This window comes from Rhipicephalus microplus, chromosome 2 (genome assembly GCF_043290135.1).
Source record: "Rhipicephalus microplus isolate Deutch F79 chromosome 2, USDA_Rmic, whole genome shotgun sequence".
Lineage (NCBI taxonomy): Eukaryota > Metazoa > Arthropoda > Arachnida > Ixodida > Ixodidae > Rhipicephalus > Rhipicephalus microplus.
The window spans coordinates 93,913,640-93,933,430 of NC_134701.1; the positions used below are offsets into that span (position 1 = coordinate 93,913,640).

Sequence of the window (19,791 nt, forward strand, 5' to 3'; positions counted from 1 at the left end):
CTTACGAGCTTATTTTCAAGGATTAAAGCGGGAGCAGTCGAAGGCATGTCAATCCGACAATACGCACCCAAATCACCGACCGGGCGCCCGATTACTGCGATATCAGCCACGCTTTCACGTGTACCAAGTCCACCCGCTCCCGATAGCTACCCGATTTAAGCCGGACCGGGACATACCGTTGTCGGCGACCTCCGTATATTCGTAACGGGCGTTTCCTTAACACGGCGTGCACGAACACAGTATGCGGCTGGGCAGCAACTCACCCGATGTGAGGAGTCACTGTGCCGCGCTGGGTCTCGGAAGAGGCCCATATATGCGCCGCCTGAAAGCGCCATCAGGCATTTAGGGGGTCGTCCCAAAGAAGTTTCCAATCCCAGCTCTCCTGTTAAACACGTGGGCATTGGTTTATTTTACTGAGTAATTAGGAACTTGAAACGTTCGGCAGTTTCAGGCACTGCTGAACTTCTCGAGGTATCGCGCGGGAGCCACACTGTCTCTGTGGTCCCGGCAAATCTGGTCGGACAGGCTTTGACTCAGTGCCATCAAAGCAATACTGTGAGCCGAAGCAAATGCAGCGCAGTGCTTCGTATACGCGCAGTGCCCCAAGCATACGGCGCAACGTAAATGGAAGTAAACAAAAAAAACTGCCACGCAATGGCTTTTTACCGCCGTCGTACAGTTGGAGAGGCATGCTTCGCTCGACCTCAACCTTCGATAGTCCACGGAACCAGCGGGAAGCTACCGTGGTTACCATATCCTCTGTAGGACGCTGGCACGAGGACTTGGCTGGGGCAGATGGTCCGCCCTTCCGAGCAGGAAACTGTCTGACTTCATCAGCCCTGTCTTCGGCACCTATCTGTTCCGTCGTGCATACAATTGAGCATCACCATGCTCTTCCCCGAATTCCCGACGTGCCGACATTTCCATGCTACACCTCTTCTACGTAGACAATCTCCACATAAGCTTAAACCACTCACCGGTGAGACGCTCTCGTGGAAAGACTCAGCATGTGCGTTGCTTTTTGAGGTTTTTCTGTGTTGTAATGCAATGTGTTCTTATACAGCATCCTTGTTGTGTGTCTATCTATTGTGTTTCTTTATAAAGTGAGAAACCAGAAAACAGCCTCACTATCTTTATTAAGATCATGGTCGTTGCCAACGCAATGCACTCTTTCTACTTGATTTTTTGTCAGAATCCCATAATAACCCTTACGAAAATTTGGTGCGTGAGCATCCATCGTTGTAGTAGTGCAAACGGTTGAGCATAGGGCGCATAGTAAGAATTTTGCAGGTTCGGGTCCCACCAACTGCAACGATTACTTTTCATGCACTTAAACTTCTTTCATTTAGGACGACGCTTATTGCAATGCAGTTAACAAAAAATAAACAGTGCCTCATATGCTTTTCTTGGCTCAGCTGTTTCTCGGATTTATTTCTTGTGTAATGCACATTACAGGAAATCAATGTGGACGATTGCATACTTCGATCATAATACAGAAAACCAGCCCCTCCTACTTTTGCACTGTATATATATATATTTTTATTCCGCGCAAGCTTCGGGGTTCAGCCGCTTCAGCAGCTACGAAATTTGTATGCAGATGAACGAGTGCTCTTCACTACTTATAAAACACAGAATCAGTTCGGAATGCAAATAAAGCCTCAGAATTGATTTCACTTTTAACAAATTGTTTTTTGTATATCCGTTGAGATTCTGCCAGATTTCTGCATTTCCGCAGCACACTCTATTATTAACAGGTGGGATAAGACGACCTATTAAATTTTTTTAGCGTTGACAATGTTACACGTATGAAATAAATAAATATGCTTGTAAGCCACCCATGTACAGATACACTGTGGCAACATTTCTTGCTTTATGGGTACATCGTAATATTTCTTTATGTATTTGCAGGCTTTCAAAGCATCTACGTATGTCTGGCTGTACGGCTTCAACTTTCACAGCCCACATACTGTAGGAAAACGCTGCGTCTACTTGAATACGCACAATGTGACTGAGAATGAAGTAGATTATTCAAGTCACTTCATCAGAAATGAAACAAAGTAAGAATTGTAAATATATTGTTTCGACGATGCATTACTATTTCCCCTTGTCCCAGGAGTCTCTTTTTATTTTTTGAATGAAGTATCCATGAGTGATCGTAAATTGAAAAAAAGGTTTACGCTTCACAAAACCATTCTATGAAGCTGTACTGTTTTTCATACCAAAATAAAGGCAGTCCCTTATACTAGATTTGACGCACCGGTTTCAACACCGTTGAAGCCACAGAGCTGCTTAGTCATTAGAAAGAGCGAGAACCCGTCACGAGGAACACGCGAAGTGGGGCTGACGTATCACATATCGCTTTGACGTACCACGGGAAAAACCAGCGCATCGGCTTTAACCCTGCCAAATATAGTGGAGTATCAAAGATCTTTTTGCTGCGCAGGCTAGTGGTCTCGTCGCTTTCGCCCGTTTGCGACTTTCTTTAAGCTATAAATGAGGCCGTTGGGGCTAGTTGGTTTGACATGACGATAGTTATAGCGCAAGAACAGAACGACGACAAAGGGAGTTATAGCACTCGTCTCCTTCTTGTCCCTTTGCAGTCGTTCTTTCCTCGCGCTATAACTGTCGTCAAGTCTCGTGCGATGGAGCTTTGTTATAAATTTTAACAAATGAAGGAAAAACGCACATTTGTGTTAGCACTAAGTCACGAAAAAATTGGCAGCATATTCACGGAGTGAATGATGGAGAGTGGGGCGAAGCATTCGTCCGTCTATTCGTTCTTGCTTCCGTCTGTCCATGCGTCCGTCTGTGTGACAGTCCATGCGTCCATCCGCCAGTCCGTGCGTGTGTCTGTTCGTGCGTCCGTCCCTGCGTTCGTCCATGCATCCGTCCCTGCATCAGTTCATGCGTCCATCCATGCATTTGTCTGTGTCTCCGTTCGTCCATCTATTCAACATTCCAAGTAACACCATCTCGCATCTTTTCATCATATATTCCCCATATAGAAGTACCGCCATCCAGCGAACATTCCAAGGACTAAACGAGAGGTGGCACAGACACACTTCCTTACGGCTTGCGCTTCGGGTCTACTTCCCACCTTTAACCACCTCGAGTTCATGGTATATACTAGTTCACTGTATTCAAGGCACTGCGGCTCAACGCTCGCTAAACCTTTCTAAAACCAGGGAGGTTACGCCCAGCGAGTATAACGTAGCAACCTTTTTCTGTCAGATAGCGTTCAATATACATGCAATGGCTGCTAATGGGAAATGAGAAACAGAAGAATTCGGCTTCTACTTTCTTACGGCTTGCGCTTCGTATCTACTTCCTCCTTTAACCTCCTCGAGTTCATTCATGGTATATACTAGTTCATTGTATTCATGGCACTGCGGCTCAACGCTCGCTAAACCTTTCTAAAACTAAGGTGGTTACACCCAGCGGGAATAACATAGCAACCCTTTCCCTTCAGATAGTGCTCAATGTACATGCAATGGCGGCTAATGGGGATCGCAGCGTGCGCGTTAACTAAAAGCCGAATGCTCCTGTCTCTCAATCCCCATTAGCAGCCATTGACATGTACACTTAGCATTATTTTTTATTGTTCAGCAACTCACAGAAGAAATCTCTCACCAGCACCACCTTGAATGTCAAAATCATATACTTTTTACATACTACAACAGCTACAAGGGACAAACAGGTATCGTTATAAGGAGTTTCGCCCCTAAAAGGGTGGCATGGTGAATTACGGGTGAGTTTTGCTCGCACTCTTCGTGGACTAACAGGTCTAGCTTCGAGTTGTGCGGCTTCGTACTCGGGAGCACGCGCTTTCATGGGACGCCCCATGTCCATGTCACTCGGGGCACGGTCAGGCACAGTCAGACTATCTACTACCAGCGGGCGTTGCACACGATGTCTCTGTCTGTGAGCGCTGTTTTTGTATACTGCACGACAGCTTTTCTTGGCATTAGAGTGGAGGCTACAGGCCAAATTTCGTGAATATGGCCACCAGTGAATGTTGTTCCACAGTAGCGCTCATTTTTAAATGCGAAGCATTTCTTAGCGAGCTTCGGCAACTTTAGCGTATCTATCTATCTATCTATCTATCTATCTATTTATCTATCTATCTATCTATCTATCTATCTATCTATCTATCTATCTATCTATCTATCTATCTATCTATCTATCTATCTATCTATCAATCTATCTATCTATCTATCTATCTATCTATCTATCTATCTATCTATCTAGCTACCTACGAATTTTAGCTCTCCTAGCCGTTTTGTTAACGGTATCAATACCAAATTTGGTAAGGCATAACATGACTGTATGACGAGCATAATCGACTAGTCATAACATGACTATCATGACATGTATGTCAATAATGTCACAATTTATAATTCAAGGTCTTGCTGCTCTTGTGGTGGTTTCGTTCACATGACATGTTGCGAAATTGGCATCGTATGGCATGACTGCATGGCGAACACAAGTTACAGACCCTAACGTAGAAATCATGGAATGCATGTCAAGTAAGTGATGATTCATGACTACGCGACACGCTCGTGGTACTCTCGCAGTCGTTTCGCTAGCTTCACATATAACAAATTCGGTATTACAGTGCGTGAATGGATGACAAAGGTATGTGACTGGTGCAAACATGGTAATCATGAGATGCGTGTCACGTAACAACATGACTACATGCCACACTCATGATGCACTCGCAGCCGTTTCGCTAGTTTCACATGCACCAAATATGGTATTATGTGACGTGAATGGATGGCGAAGGTATGTGATTGGTGCAAACATGATAATCATGAAACGCGTGTCGTGTAACAGCATGACTATATCCCCACTCACGATGCGCTCGCGGTCGTTTCGCTAGCTTTACATACACCAAATTTGGTACTACGGGACCTGTAGGGTGACAAAGGTATATGACTATTGCAAACATATCAGTCATAAGATGCGTGTCATGTAAAAACATGACTACCTGCCACACTCATGATGCACTCGAGTCCGTTTCGCTAGCTTCACACGTACCAAATTCGGTATTATGTGACGTGAATGGATGGCGAAGGTATGTGACTTGGGCAAACATGGTAATTATGAGATGCGTGTCATGTAAGAACGTGACTACGTGCCATACTCAAGGTGACAAAACACTTTGACGTGACCAGGATCGCGTGTGCGCCGGCGTTCGTTTCGTGGCGTCACGCTGGCGACGCATGCCACGCCAGGCGCCGATCTGCCTGGAATATACTCGCAGGCGCACGCCGTGGTGCGTTGCTTTGACGCATGCACGTGTAAGCGCGCCTTGCTTCCTTCCGTCACGAAGTTATGCAGGTGCGATGCTGTCTAGGTAACGTCGTTGGCGCAAAATTCAGCATGTCACATTTTGAGCCGGTTGCCGCCGGGCCTCACCGGCTGACGCTGGTAGCGCCTAGTGTCAGACAACAGATTGCTTGCGTTTTGCTAGCGTAGTGTCGCTGCGCCCAGCGTAGGCGCACGTCGACGTTACGTGCACTCGCTGCCGTTTCACTAGCTTCACATATACCAAGTTTGGTATTACGGAACGTGAATGGATGACAAAGCTATCTGACACGTCCAAACATGAGAATTATGATATTCATGTCATATAAATTATTACTACATGCTACGCTCATAGCGTCCTCACGGTCGTTTCGCTAGCTGCACATATACCAAATTCGTAATTAGGTGAAGTCAATAGATGACGAAGCTAAATGACACGTTTAAACGAGATAATCTTGACATGAAGGTCACGTACGGCCTCATTTACCTCCGCCTTGTATTGTTATGTTGATTTTAAAGTGACATATCAAGCTTCCCCATTCGTGCTTCGCATATCAACGATTCCCACTGTACGTGGGATCTGTCAATTTTTTTCAACGTGAAACAATGAAATTCCTTCTTTATTTTCTACGTGGACCTATTCGTGACAGGACGCAGCTCATCGTATTAAGATATTTGTAATTCCTTTTATTTATTTGTTGTGACTTCGCGTTTTTTTTATTGATTGATTGATATGTGGGGTTTAACGTCCCAAAACCACAATATAAATATGAGAGACGCCATAGTGAAGAGCTCCGGAAATTTCGACCACCTGGGGTTCTTTACGTGTGCCGAAATCTGAGCAGACGGGCCTACAGCATTTCAGCCTCCATCCGAAATGGAGCCGCCGCAGATGAGATTGGATCCTGCGACCTGCGGGTCAGCAGCCGAGTACCATAGCCACTAGACCACCGCGGCGGGGCGACTTCGCGTTTTTGAACGCGTTAGAAACTCTCGCTTTTTTATGTGCACCTCAAACGCCAAGCGTCTACAAGAAACGCTGATAGTGCATCCCCGCCATTTTCCCCAGCGTTACGAGACGCGCGCCAAAACGGACTCATTCATTGCCAAGAAAGGTTGTCGAGGAGTATAGATGCGAAGCAGCTCTCTCACTATCCCACGGTTAGGGATCCTTCATGTGCGCGCATCTCCGTGTTTTAGGGTGGTGACAACTCCGATCATGGTTGCTTACAACTGGCTAAAACGGCCCCCATACTTGACGGGCCGCCATGTTGGTTCTGAGTGGTCGCTCATTTACATTGACGGCAGCGTGTGTTTCAAAAAGAAGAGGGTTTTTGTTTTCGTAAAGCAAGTGCTGAAGGCTGAAGGGTTGTTTTCTGAAGTTAGCCGCGGTTTGGTAGAACAGGAAAGACACGTTCGTGATTCGAGTTTGTATAAAATACTGTTAAAACAGTTCGTTTCTCCCACTTGGTAGACCCACCGCATTGGCGGAGTGAGGTTATTTAGGGAGCCTATATTTGCGAGGGGGAGAACCTCGATGTCACTATGAATGGACTTGAATGTATGCGCGCCATTCATGAAGCATATTCACCTTAGCACTGCAAATACCTCAAAGGCCTCTTAGTTCAAGGCTCGAAACCATGCTGTTTATATGATGGAACTCGCAACGGCAGGGTAGGCAGAATAAACAACCGGGTAGCTCGCGATGTTCTCTGTAAACCGAATAGCTCAGCTAGCCTGTTTCTCATATCCAAAACATTGCGTTTCTCCGTAATATAATTTCGTACAGCAAGTTTAGTTCCTGCGAACGAATGTGTACAATGACTGCTTAAAAACCTTACAAGCTGTAAGCATTGCCCGAAAATGTAGGGCATTCAATCACATTACACCGCCCTCGCCCTTTGCCCACAAGCCTGTATATTAGGCTAGAAGAAAAGCAAAGGGGAGCAACGAGAGTCAAATCAACTTTTTCCAGGTCAGATTTTATTGCAAACAGCATCCAAACAGCATCTGGCCTTGTGTCTTCAAACCATCCTGCCTCCTTTGCTGGAAGCTTGTGTCCTTGCAGTGGGCCTATAGTAAAGCAATAAGACAAAAAATCATACATGGCTCTACCACATATAGGGAGTCCATACACATTTTCTCTACAAGCACTAAATAAAAGCGGAGTTTACGATATCAAATCATCTGTGTGTCGGGTTATGAAACAAAAGGACGACACAAATAACGATGCACCACATAGGGCATATGTGAGTTATGGGCTGACAACCGACTTGCTTAGTGCACATATACTGCTCCGTTCAGGACCGACAAACGGACCAAAGGATGGACGGACACGAACAGTGAATCTGTCGCATTCTATGTCATTAAAGAGAAGTCCTGTTTGCAATTATTGAGCGAGTGTCGGTGTGGTTGCGCGTGTCATTGAAGCGAAGAAAGAATTCCCCTGTGGAAAGCCACACAAAAAGTTAGTTGCGTTGCAACTGTGCAAGACAAGCATCTACAGAGAACGCGTTTATCGGCTCGTCTGTCTACCTCTTCAAATGCCCTTCCTCAGCAACCAAGGTAAAATTGCAAGAATGCGAACATCTGCCAGAAAAGGAAAAAGCGAACGGGAGCGTCTGTAGGTGGTTTACGGGCCTGGTGTGTTCCGCGACGAATGCAGCGACGGCTTCGGAAACCGAGAAATTGCAGATAGTGAATGCATGCAGGACCACACATTCGACTAGTCATATCATTCGATTGAGGAACTGCGTTTCGACTACAAGGATAAAGAAGCATACTCAACCATCTTCTGCTCGCACAGCGTAGCCGAACGAAGCCTAGAGAGAGAGAGAGAGAGAGACAATTTATTTACAGAAAGGTAGAGATGTCGGCCTGCTACTCTACACTGGGGTAGGGTGGCTGGGGAGTGAAAGAGTGATGAATGACGATGGTAAGGTAGAGAGATGATATGTTCTTATCAGGCTGGGTAACTCTACAGACGTGCATCCAGTTCAGTGGCTTCTAAGAAAGCGATGACGGCTCGTATAACCACATCTGTGCTGCTGGCGTCAGGCCAAGGACCTAACACAAGCTCATCGGTTAATGGTCGACTAATATATCGGCCAATCAAATTTATCAGTTGCTGACGTTCGCTTGCATATGCTGGACAGTCGCAAAATATATGTTCGAGCGTTTCTGGCAACCGACAATGGCCACAATTGGGACCTGTGTCATTACAGCCAATCAAGTGGGTGTAACATCTCGTGTAAGCCACACCGAGGCGAATGCGGGGGATGATGCATCAGATGATTCGCTTTAACTTGTGAGGAATACGTAACTTCATTTCCGGGTCCCATTTGTGGAGCCGCTTGTGCTGGTGTTCTGGTTTCTGCCAGTGCTCTAAGATGGAGTTGCGCATAACGCGTTGAAGTGGGATGTTAGTATGTTGTCGAGAAAATGCGATTCACACTTCCGGGGCACTATTTAAAGCTCTCTTAGCTTTAGCGTCCGCCTCTTCATTGCCCATTGTGCCACAATGAGCCGGTATTCATTGAAATGTTACATGATGTCCATTTTTTGTAGCAATGCCAAGAAGCTCTGCTATTTCAATCGATAAAGTATGATATGGACCTATTCTCATGAAGCCATCGATGGTTTGTAGAGCAGCTTTGGATTCGCACAATATCGTCCATTTACGACCGGGTTCTGTCGACATGAAACGTATTGCCTCCCGAATTAGCAACAAGTTCTGCGGCTGTTGATGTGGTCTTGTGATCTATCTTGAAACGTCGAGCTATCTTCATCTGCAGGATGACAAAGGCTGCGGCGGAAGTACGCGACGTGGTAGATCCATCAGTATATACGTGCGCCACACCATCGTACATAGTATAAATGTGCAGCAGTGTAAGTTGCTTTAGGCCGATCGATGATACAAGGGACTTCTTCATAATCCCAGGAATCTGAAATACGACAAGTGGTCTAGGCAGGAGCCACGGAGGTGTCTCAGGTACACGTGGGAGAGGAAATTTTGGCGGTATGATGTTCTCGAGCCGCGATATAGCTCTTGAGTAACTGCAGTCTCGGTGGCTGGCAGAAAGCGCTGATAGGGGATGTTGCCTGTGTCGAATCAACAGGCGAAGGTGGACTCGAAGAGGCTCGCAGAGCACATATACTTTGATTGGACAAGCCCGAGCTCTGGCGAGAGTTCCCTTGGTTGATGTGCATTGAGGTAAGCCCAAGCATGTGCGCAATCCTTGAGCTTGGATGCGTTCTAGCGTGCACGCACAACTGGGCTTCATGCTTGAAAGCACGGGCATGCTGTATAGTATGTACCCTACGAATAAAGATTGGTACAGTTTCAGGAGAACTGCCTTCGAAGGGCCCCATCTTGATCCGGCTATGACCCGAAGAACGTGGACTAAACTCTTGAGCTTTGACTTCAAGGCTGGGACGTGTTTTGAGCACGATAGATTGCGGTCGAGGATAACGCCCAGGAATTTGTGTAGAACAACGGCACGAATTTTTGTTCCATTCACAGTTAGTGGGTATCTTGTCATTTGTTTTCGTGTAAATGCAATCGTGTTTTCACTGTGCATTTTTCAGTGGACAGTTTGAGACCCTGGCGACGTAGGTAACTTGCTGTGATGGTCACTGCACGTTGCAGTCGAGCACGCAGTTGAGGGCGCGTAGCTCCAGAAGCCCAGATGCGGTGTCGTCCGCATATGTGCTCACCTTCACCGTGTCAGGAAGTTCAGTAGCAAGTCCAATCAAGGTGATGTTAAAAAGTGTCGGACTGAGAACACTCCCTTGGAGAACACCACGGTGAATGTTATAATGGTCTGTATCTCCATCGCTTGTTGACATATACACGGTACGGTCGCTAGCTCACAATACATGCACACAGTCGCCCGCCGATTTCTAGATTCTCAAGCGCATCAAGGATGGCATAATGTAAGACATTGTCGTAGGCGCCTTTAAAGCCAAGAAAAACAGCAGCCACTAATCTGCCTCGACATCTTTCCTGTTCAACATCGGAGACCAAGTTGATGACCCCGTCAATGGCTGATCGGCCTCTCCTAAAGCCATTCATGAACGCAGGAAAGCGATTATTGCTCTCTAAGAGCCACTCTAATCTCGACAGTACCATTCTTTCCATGACTTTGCCAACGCAGCTGCTTAAGAACATCGGTTGGTAAGATGAAAGCTCATTAGGGCACTTCCACGGTTTAAGCCGTGTGATTTTGCGGCTGCACTTCCACTTATCTGGAACATTTCCTGACTCCCAGGAGGTGTTGTGGTAAGATAACAGGATCCGTCGTGCTTCTATATCAAGATGGCGAAGTGCAGCGTACGTAATTCCGTCCGGCCCGGGGGCCGATGAGCGCCGGGAAAGGGAAATGGCAGCGTCCAGTTCCTGCGTTGCGAAAGGCACTTCGAGGCGTTCGTCGAAACACGGGGGCACAGTGGTGGTAAGAGTTTGGGTCACAGTGTGAGCGGTGGAAACGACAAGGCTACAGTTTTCCTTGGCTACCTCTAATTTACTCCGACTCTGATGTAGAGCCACCGCACGAAATGGTCGAATTTGTTGTGGAGAAGATTGTAGACTTCGTGCTATCCGCAAGATTTTAGAGAGAGTCTGTCTTGGGTCCAAAGAACCGCAGAACGACCTCCATCGTTGCCTGTCCAGCTTGTCGAGATGCCGAAGAACGTGTCGTTGAGCTTGACAACAGGCTGAGAGGTCTGACGGCGATCTTGTTCTTCTGTATCACCGTTCTGCGCGGCGACGGATAGCACGAAGGACCTCGTATTGTAAGTCGATAGCTGATCGTTGCAGCGGTATGGTAACTTGTCTGTTGTGTCACGCAGGGACTAAGAAACGATGTCTTCTACTTCGGATGGTGTAGTAGTGCACTGACAGCTGGTTTTCACAGATGACTTGAAGAGACGCCAGTCTGTCTGATGAACGCAGTGTGTGGCTGAACGGCGGTACCACCTAAACTGAGCATATGCTGGCAAGTGATCACTACCATGAGTCTCTATATCCGTGGACCAAGCTGCAGAAGACAGGAGACTCCTGGATACAATTGCAATGTCGAGGCAGCTGCTGTAACAAGTACCCCGAATGAAATTGAGCGATCCGTCGTTCAGCACCCTTAGACCAAAATTACACACGAAGTCGCGCAAATCTCTGTTACAGTGGTTCATTACAGTGCTACCCCAAAGAGGATGATGAGCGTTGAAATCTCCAATGACATTGTGGGGGCTCTGAGCAGCCTAAAGCACAGACCTAAAGTGAGAGCAGTCCATCTTCGCACTTGGATGAATGTATCCTCCCATAACTGACAACGTGAGCCCCTTATACTTTATAGTCAAGCAAACGTAATCATTTGTTGTATGCGGCAGAATGTCATGTCGTACGTACGTCATATCGTGTCGTACACAAACTAGCATCTTACTTGCACGGTGATCACTGCTGGACCTACCCAGATAAACGGAATGTAGAACCCATGTTTGGTTCGCAGATGACAATAACAGGGAACTGGTATTTCAATACCCGCTGTCTGAAATCAGAGAGACGGCCACGTAAACCACGAGCATTCCACTGCATAACAAGCGTCTGCCGCATGCGATCCTCGAACATCGAGGCCATGTTCGCTTACTGAAGAACAGCGCGAAGTGGCTCCAGCACATCAAGTAACTGGACAGCAGCTTTAGCCGCCAGAGTGTTTAGACCACTAAGGATTTTGCGCATTGAACCCATCAAATTTCTAAGCATACTTTTGATGTCATCATTATCCATCTTGTCATCCTGCTCGCTGCGTTCAGCAGCATTATGCGTGGAAGGCGTACACGTGGGTCTTGATGGTAAAGAAGGCCACTCCGAAGTATTATGGGCCGTTGGCTCGTTGGCTCATTCATTAGTCGGCTGTAAAGGTACGGAAGCACAGGCATCTTCATTTCTGGCCGGTAAAAGCAAGCGACGAGAATGGGAAGCCTGGACATTTGATGTCAGTTCTCTAACTCGGTTAGAACTGCTCCCTCGTTTGCGTCGGTGTCGTGAACTACGTGTACTTCGCCGGACAGCCCTTGCAGCTTCTCTGTGCGTGGAGTGGTCCCTAACCATCTTACTCATGATAGTTATTTGGTTCCTAATTTAAGGCAGTCCTTTGAGGTTGCGTCGTGGGCGCTTGTGCAGTTAGGGCAATTTGTGGCAGCGTTGCAGTAGCCATCGTCTTGAGGTCCACCACATCGTTTGCAAGTTACCACGCCCTTACAAACTGCACTGACATGCCCGAATTTCGAACGTTTATGGCACTGTAGAGGCCTCGGTACATAAGGGCGTACCGGATGACGCAGATATCCAACCTTGACGTGAGTAGGCAACGACTCGGACTCGAACTCCACTTTCACGCAACGCGACCATCCAAAGCGGTGAAAACCAATTACAGGAGCCGTCGCAAAAAGCAATTTCTCGAGGCTTGAGTCTGTAATCTTTACGTCCACATCATAAATGACGCCTATCATATTTGCCTTGTCACAAGCGGAAAACGTGCGCACTTGAACGTTTCCCAACTGGACGATGGCCTTCAGTGTGTCCAGTATAGCCTTTGAAGCAACTTCCACCGACAGGATGTTCTTGCGGGTAGTTATACGTATTTCCTCAACCTGGCCAGGTGCGATACGTTCGAAATACTCTGACAAGCTTTGCCTATTTAGAGTGTTCAGGACGTCTGTCGTCGTTGTCGGCATGTACGAGATCGTGAAGGACCGCATGCTACTCGCTTTTTTCGGTGCCTGTCGACCGGTCGGCGACGTCCTTCTGATCTTTCTCTTCAGACGGCGGTTTGGAACAAGGGTCAAATCACTGTCCGAGGCCATGTCTTCGGTGAACGAAGCCTAAGTAATTATTATACTGTGCACGTTGCCTTGCTTACTTTGCTCAAACTGCTTTTCGTGTCATGGCTAAGTCAGCCATTTCACGAAATGTGCGATGATATACTCAACCCACTCGCAATACAGCGTGTACTCACCTCACAAACACGGCGAGAAGTAGTCGCCTCCAAGCAGTCTCACTTCACTTGTGTAGCCCAGTGTTTCCGTTGGCTAGAGCAAGTCGGGATGCGGGAAATTCTCCAGAGGGTTTTGCATTGTGGCACGCAGCACCCTGGCATATAGACTTCAAAGTTCTTTTATGTGTGGTTAGCCCGAGGACGGTGTCGTAGCGGAAGCTACGTCTATGGGGTAATCAAACGCAGCCCATACCGCAGCTTCCACACCCGCGCCAACACGCAGCTGGTGCAGTGCGACGGAGCAGGAACGCCTGGCCGCAAGAACCAACATGGCGCCTGTTGCCGCGGAAACCGGGACTGGCAACATTGTGTTTTAGCGGGTGGCGGCAAGTGGTGGGTCAAAGGCTGACGCCACCCTAAAACACGGAAACGCGCGCACATGAATGCTCCCTACCCAAGGTGTTTGACTAGCCCACGACGGAGCGCCACCGCCACGTGCTCGCTGCGCTCAGCTTTGGTTCCTCCGCTCCACCGCGCCGCGAGATGGCAGGAGCAGTCACGTCGCTCACTGCCGTGCAAGTGCGAGCGGGTGCCGTTCAGACCAGGTAGGTAGGTAGTAAACTTTATTCACTCAGTTGACAGGAGAGAGTTGGGGACGGTTTTAAGGGCCGGCCCCTTACAAAATCTAGGAGGAGTCCCTAGTCCGGGACCCCTGTGGCTTCTGCTGCAGCACGCGCTCGGGCCACTAGGGCACGCTGGTCCTCTAAGGTCGAGCAACCAAGCAGGGCAGCCTCCCAGCTCTCTCAGGTAGGGAGGGAAGGGGAAGGAAGTGGCGGGACCGCCGGATTTGAGGGGCATGCCCACACCATATGGAAAGGATCCGCGAACGGATGGTCACAGTGCGGGCATTCCCCAGAGAATGCCGGATTGAAATGTTTGAGTATCGCCGGGCACAATACTGTATTGGTATAGAGACGGAGGAGCCAGCGCTCGTCCTTCTTGGGCAGGCCCGATGCTGGGGGTGGGAAGCGGAGCCTGTTCGATTTGTACGTAGCGGTGATTTCTCTGAAAGAGGTAGCCGGATTGGGTTCTGGAACATCAGGCGATGGAGGGCGAGGCGGGTCCCGGTAATTAAGCGCGCGGGCCGAGGCATCTGCAGCCTCGTTTCCAACTAGCCCCGTATGAGCAGGAGTTCAGATGACGGTGCGTGGATTTGGGCGATCTAGATAATAGCATCGCTTAAGGATTTCGGCGGCGCGATCATTGATGCAACCCCGTGTGAGATTTTGGCACGCCCTCCGCGAATCGGTAATAATTATCCGAGATGCGGGGTCCGCTGCGGCGAGGGCTATGGCGACCTCCTCCGCGTGTGTGATGTCCGGTGCTCGAAAGGTGAGCCCTTGAATAGGTACGTTTTGGTGAACCACAGCGGCCGTGTACCACCCGCCGTGGTGGGGGCCGGATGCGTCCGTGTAGAAGACTCCCGGGCGTGAGCCATACCGTTGCTGTAGGGCTGTCGCCCACGCTGTACGCCACCCATCGTGAGTCCCATTTGTCATGTTTTGGGGCAGAGGCGGAATGATCAGTGCACCACGCCAATCCTCGGGGATCGCGGTACGCTCTTCCACTTTGTGGGTGTTGGAAATGTGGAGGCGGTGTAGGACGTTGTTCCCATCCTGAGACCTACTAAGGAGCAGGTACTGGTTATTGAGATGAGCCTCTTTACGTTCCCCGTACGTGTTTGTCATGCCCAGGTCTGCGAGACGTTGGTTCGACGTTGAGATGGGGAGGTCTAGGGCACGTTTGTAAATTTTGTGGAGTATACAGTCTAGTGTATTCTCGTCGCATTTACGCAGACGCAGGTAAGGTGTCGAAATCCGGCTGGTCACGAAAGCGTTGGCGAGGCGCAGAGCAGCACGGCTCTTGAGACCTCCTCGCTTGTTCGAAACCCGGCGGATCATGCGGCCCACCTGATCCCCCACAGTGCGTAGTTTGCGCAGAGTGGTGTCAATTTTGCGGTGTTTGTTTATGAAGAGTCCCAGGACTCTGATTTCGTCGCGTTCCGGTATGGCCCTGTTACACAAGGTGAGTTCAATTTGTGTCGTGTCGTTCGGTTTGGGGCGAAGATGCACGTGATCCGATTTGGTGGGTGAGCATTCGAGACCGCTGCCGCGGGCGTAGCTGTCAACTATCGACGCGGCATGTTGCAGGCATGTCTCGATGCTACCAAGGGGACCCTGAGTTGCCCATAGCGTGATGTCGTCGGCGTACAGAGCGTGCTGCACGCCTGGGACATCGTTTAGCAATGAGGACAGGTGAGCCATGGCAAGATTGAACAGAAGAGGAGAGAGGACTGCTCCCTGTGGTGTTCCGCGCGTACCGAGGAGGTACGGTCTATGCTCCTTGTCTTGAATACGCAGGTATGTCTGCCGTTCTATGAGGAATTGGCGGACGTACCTAAAAGCATTATGCCCACAGTTTGTTTGTGATAGGTTGGTAAGGATGATGTCATGGGTAACGTTATCGAAAGCTCCCTTGAGATCTAAGGCGAGGACTACCTTGTCGTCACTGGGATGTTCGACCGGTTCGACAACGTCACGATGGAGTTGCAGGAGGATGTCCTGAGCAGAGCGATGTGGGCGGAAGCCGTACATAGTGTCTGCAAAAGTGTGTCGGGCCTCTAAGTATTCAGAGAGCCTGTCCCGCACCATGGCTTCCATAAGTTTCCCTACGCATGAGGTTAGGGAAATTGGTCTGAGATTGTCGATGTTTACAGATTTGCCTGATTTAGGGATGAAAGTTACTAAGGCCGTTTTCCAATCGAGCAGTAGGGGTTCGCGCCCCTCCCAGATCTGATTGAAGTAGTCGAGGAGGTGAATGTACGCCGAGTCAGGGAGGTTGGCTAGGAGCCGAACCGTCACTCGATCCCGACCTGGCACTGTGCCTCGTTTCATTTCGGACAGGGCCGCCTTCAGATGGTGGAGCTGAAAGCAACGATCCAACTCGGCGTTTTCCGTGCCTGCATATGAATACGCCGGTCCGATGGGGTCCTGTTGGCTACAGAGATATTTGTCTCTGAGAGCCTGTGCCAATTTTTTCGCGTCACCCGCATAGGCGTGAAGCGCGCGCTGAAGGTGTTTCTGTGTTTCTGTGCGTGCTTGGCTAGGGTCGATGAGAGCCCTAAAGAGACGCCAGGTGTTGCGGCTTGACATCTGTGTGGCGGCAGTGTTGCAGCGCTCTACCCAGTTTGAGTCGGCGAGCTGGGCCGCGTACTCGTCGGCCTCTAGGGTGAGAGCCGCTATGCGGATTTTGAGCTGTCGGTTGTGTTTCTGTCGGCGCCATCGGCGCACTAGGCTGTGCCGAGCTTCCCAGAGATGCAGGAGGTGGTTGTCCACCGCTGGCGTGGCCTCTGAAAGTTGAACCGTCTGCTCGATTTTGTGGAGTGAGTTTACGAGATGTTGGGTCCAAGTGTAGTATCCTTGGTGAGCTACGGGGGTCGGATGGGAGTATACCAAGCGAAATTTGGTCCAGTCTGGAAGTTTCGCTTGGTGGTGGGGACGAGTAAGGAGGTGTGTCCGGATTGTGGTAATGACAATGCAGTGGTCACTACCGAGGGTTTCCTCGGTACTGAGCCAATCTGCGTGTTTGATCTTTTTGGTGAGTGTGAGATCGGGACATGTGTCTCGGGTAACAGAGTTTCCAATGCGGGTTGGGTGTGTGGGGTCCGTCAGGATGGTTAGGCCCATGGTGGAAATGAGTTCCGCCAATTTCCGACCACGTCGTTCCTCCCGACGATAACCCCAGTGAGGGCTGGACCACGGCGTTGTTCAGACAAAGCAGTTGTCAACACGTTGCACTCTCGTTTTCGTTGTTTGTTGTTATTTTCGTTGTTTTCGTGTGTGTGTGTGTGTGTGTGTGTGTGTGTGTGTGTGTGTGTGTGTGTGTGTGTGTATGTGTGTGTGTGTGTTTGTGTGTGTTTGTGTGTGTGTGTGTGTGTGTGTGTGTGTGTGTGTGTGTGTGTGTGTGTGTGTGTGTGTGTGTGTGTGTGTGTGTGTGTGTGTGTGTGTGTGTGTGTGTGTGTGTGTGTGTGTGTGTGTGTGTGTGTGTGTGTGTGTGTGTGTGTGTGTGTGTGTGTGTGTGTGTGTGTGTGTGTGTGTGTGTGTGTGTGTGTGTGTGTGTGTGTGTGTGTGTGTGTGTGTGTGTGTGTGTGTGTGTGTGTGTGTGTGTGTGTGTGCGCGCGCGCGCGCGCGCGCGATGAGAATCCATGCTGTTTGTGTGTGTGTGTGTGTGTGTGTGTGTGTGTGTGTGTGTGTGCGCGCGCGATGAGAATCCATGCTGTTTGTGTGAGCAAGTCGTAAAATGGGAAATAAGTGTTTTGTGACCCGGTGCAAATCTGGCTACAACACTTGTACGGAAAAAGTCAATTTCACAGTGCGAATTGACAACATTTTTATGCCATGAATCGCAGACACCCTAAGAAAGGTCTAAGATTAGGCGGAAATGATTTTGAAGTGCTCGAGTGCTTTTTACAACGGCTCAATAATTGGGAGGAAGAAGAGAAGGCAGGACGAATTGATCCTCATATTTTTTTTTCTCGAATCACTGCTCCTGGTTAGCGAGTGACTATTCTGTCGACAATTCAGCTTTTAAAGTAATTTTTAAAGAAGTGCGACTTCAAATTTGTGTTAACTGCGAAATTTAACGAACTTCTTTTGGAAAAGTTTTTTTTGTTTACGCCAAGCTAGAAGCCAAAAACGACATACCTCCTTGCCGACCTTCTTGCAATTATTCAGCATGCTATCTATATTTAGTCTCTTAAAGCCACCTAAGTACGGGAATTGCCACTTACCTCCTAGTGAAGAGCGACGACTCCTTAGCTTGCGTGATTAACCATCAGCTTTCAAGGAAGATCTGGCCAGCCAGTCACGCTTGGTTGAGCTTGAGAACAGGCTTGATGAATTGGTGCAGGATGAGATTGGGTGTGATGATGCATTTAACCCAATGCCTGCATCAGACAGCGTTACAGATTGCATATTTTTATTATGTATGTGGGTTCCCTTGCCGAAAACTTCTAAAAAATACTAATTATTCTCAGTGAAAGCTCGGACAGACTGGGACATCTGATACGTCAAGAGCTGCATCAGCTTTTGTAGTTTTGAAGACAAGAAGAGGACTTAGCACCCTAATGCCGCACTATTTGTTCTTTTGAAAAAAGCTGAGCGAAAATTTCAGAAGCACGCCGGCGATAAGTAAGTGTATGATTTGACTGTTGAATTTGTGGTAGATAACTACAACCTCCCATTTCCGTGTAAGGAACTTGAAGTAGACATGATAGCACGAGTGCTCCACTATTATGTAGGGGTGCGTATGCGCCAATATCACAAACGAATAAAAAATAATGAGGCGAACGAATCACAAAGCTTATGGAAGCTTTCAAAACTAGTTAAGTAAGTTGCATGGTACCTCGAAGTCAAAATGCATATCTTTTGTTTTCCACACATGTCTTCAATACTGCTTTCCTTTTGAGTTGAAGTGCTGTTCTATTCTGTTTGCGGCAATTTAAATATGATTGATTCTCTACATCGCTGTGATGAAATGTGCCATTTTTTAGCTCAAAGTTGCTCTTTTGATTTGAAAAATCTCTATAGACCTACATGTGCCGTTCTCCTCTCCCCGAGAGAGAACTACGCTTGTTAACAATGAAAATGTGTGTGCTTTTATGCGCTGTAACCACGATATAGATATGAGGCACGCCTTAGTGAAAGGCTCCAGGATTTTTGAAAATGTGATGATCTGTAATGTGCACTGGGTTTGCAGAATGGTGTTTTGTCTGTCTTGTCTTCCGTTTCTTGCGCTTTTTTTTACTCTAAATATGTAGCAGAGAGTGAAAAACTTTATTATAACGATATACAGGGAGTCTGTGGGTGGTGGCCCGGTGCGAGTCACCCCTCACAATCACTAGGTGGGCTTCTAATTACAGAAGCTCATTGGCATCCAAAGTGACTCGGGCTCGGTAGACCAGGGCCTTCTGGCTCGCCAGGTCACAGCAGCCGAGCAGGGCCGCCTCCAACTTCTCCCGGGTGGGGTGCGGGTTTTGGGGTGAGGTTTTTGACTGGCATGTTTGTTTTTGACTGGCATGCCCACATGATGTGGGCATGCCAGTTTGGGGTGAGGTTTTTGGTTTTGTCTATTTGTCTTTTGTTTTTTACGCTGTTTTTTTACTTTAAATATGTACCAAAAAGCTAAAGTTCACACGTTTTCTCATCGCACAGCACTCGGGCCAGTTTTATGAAAATGTGACCGCTGCGCAACAATAAAAATTACGTTTTTCTACTGCAAAATTTCGACTAACAAGTTATTTTTGTCTAACTAATACGTGAAAATTACTTCATCCAAGAACTAAGTTTTCTCTTAATTACACGGGACATTACCGTCACATGTCTGATTTGACGATTTGGTGTTTGTGCATGCGAAAACATGCGGCTCATCA

At 48.2% G+C, this 19,791-nt stretch overlaps 1 long non-coding RNA gene across 2 annotated transcripts in view; it reads left to right on the plus strand.

Moving 5' to 3' along the window:
* The window catches only part of LOC142796325 (uncharacterized), a 102,255-nt gene that overhangs the window by 40,489 nt on the left and 41,975 nt on the right, over positions 1–19,791 (plus strand). For both annotated transcript variants that reach the window (XR_012893745.1, XR_012893744.1), the window contains exon 2: positions 1,909–2,057. This is a non-coding gene — a long non-coding RNA (uncharacterized LOC142796325). The remainder of the gene's footprint in view (positions 1–1,908; positions 2,058–19,791) is intronic.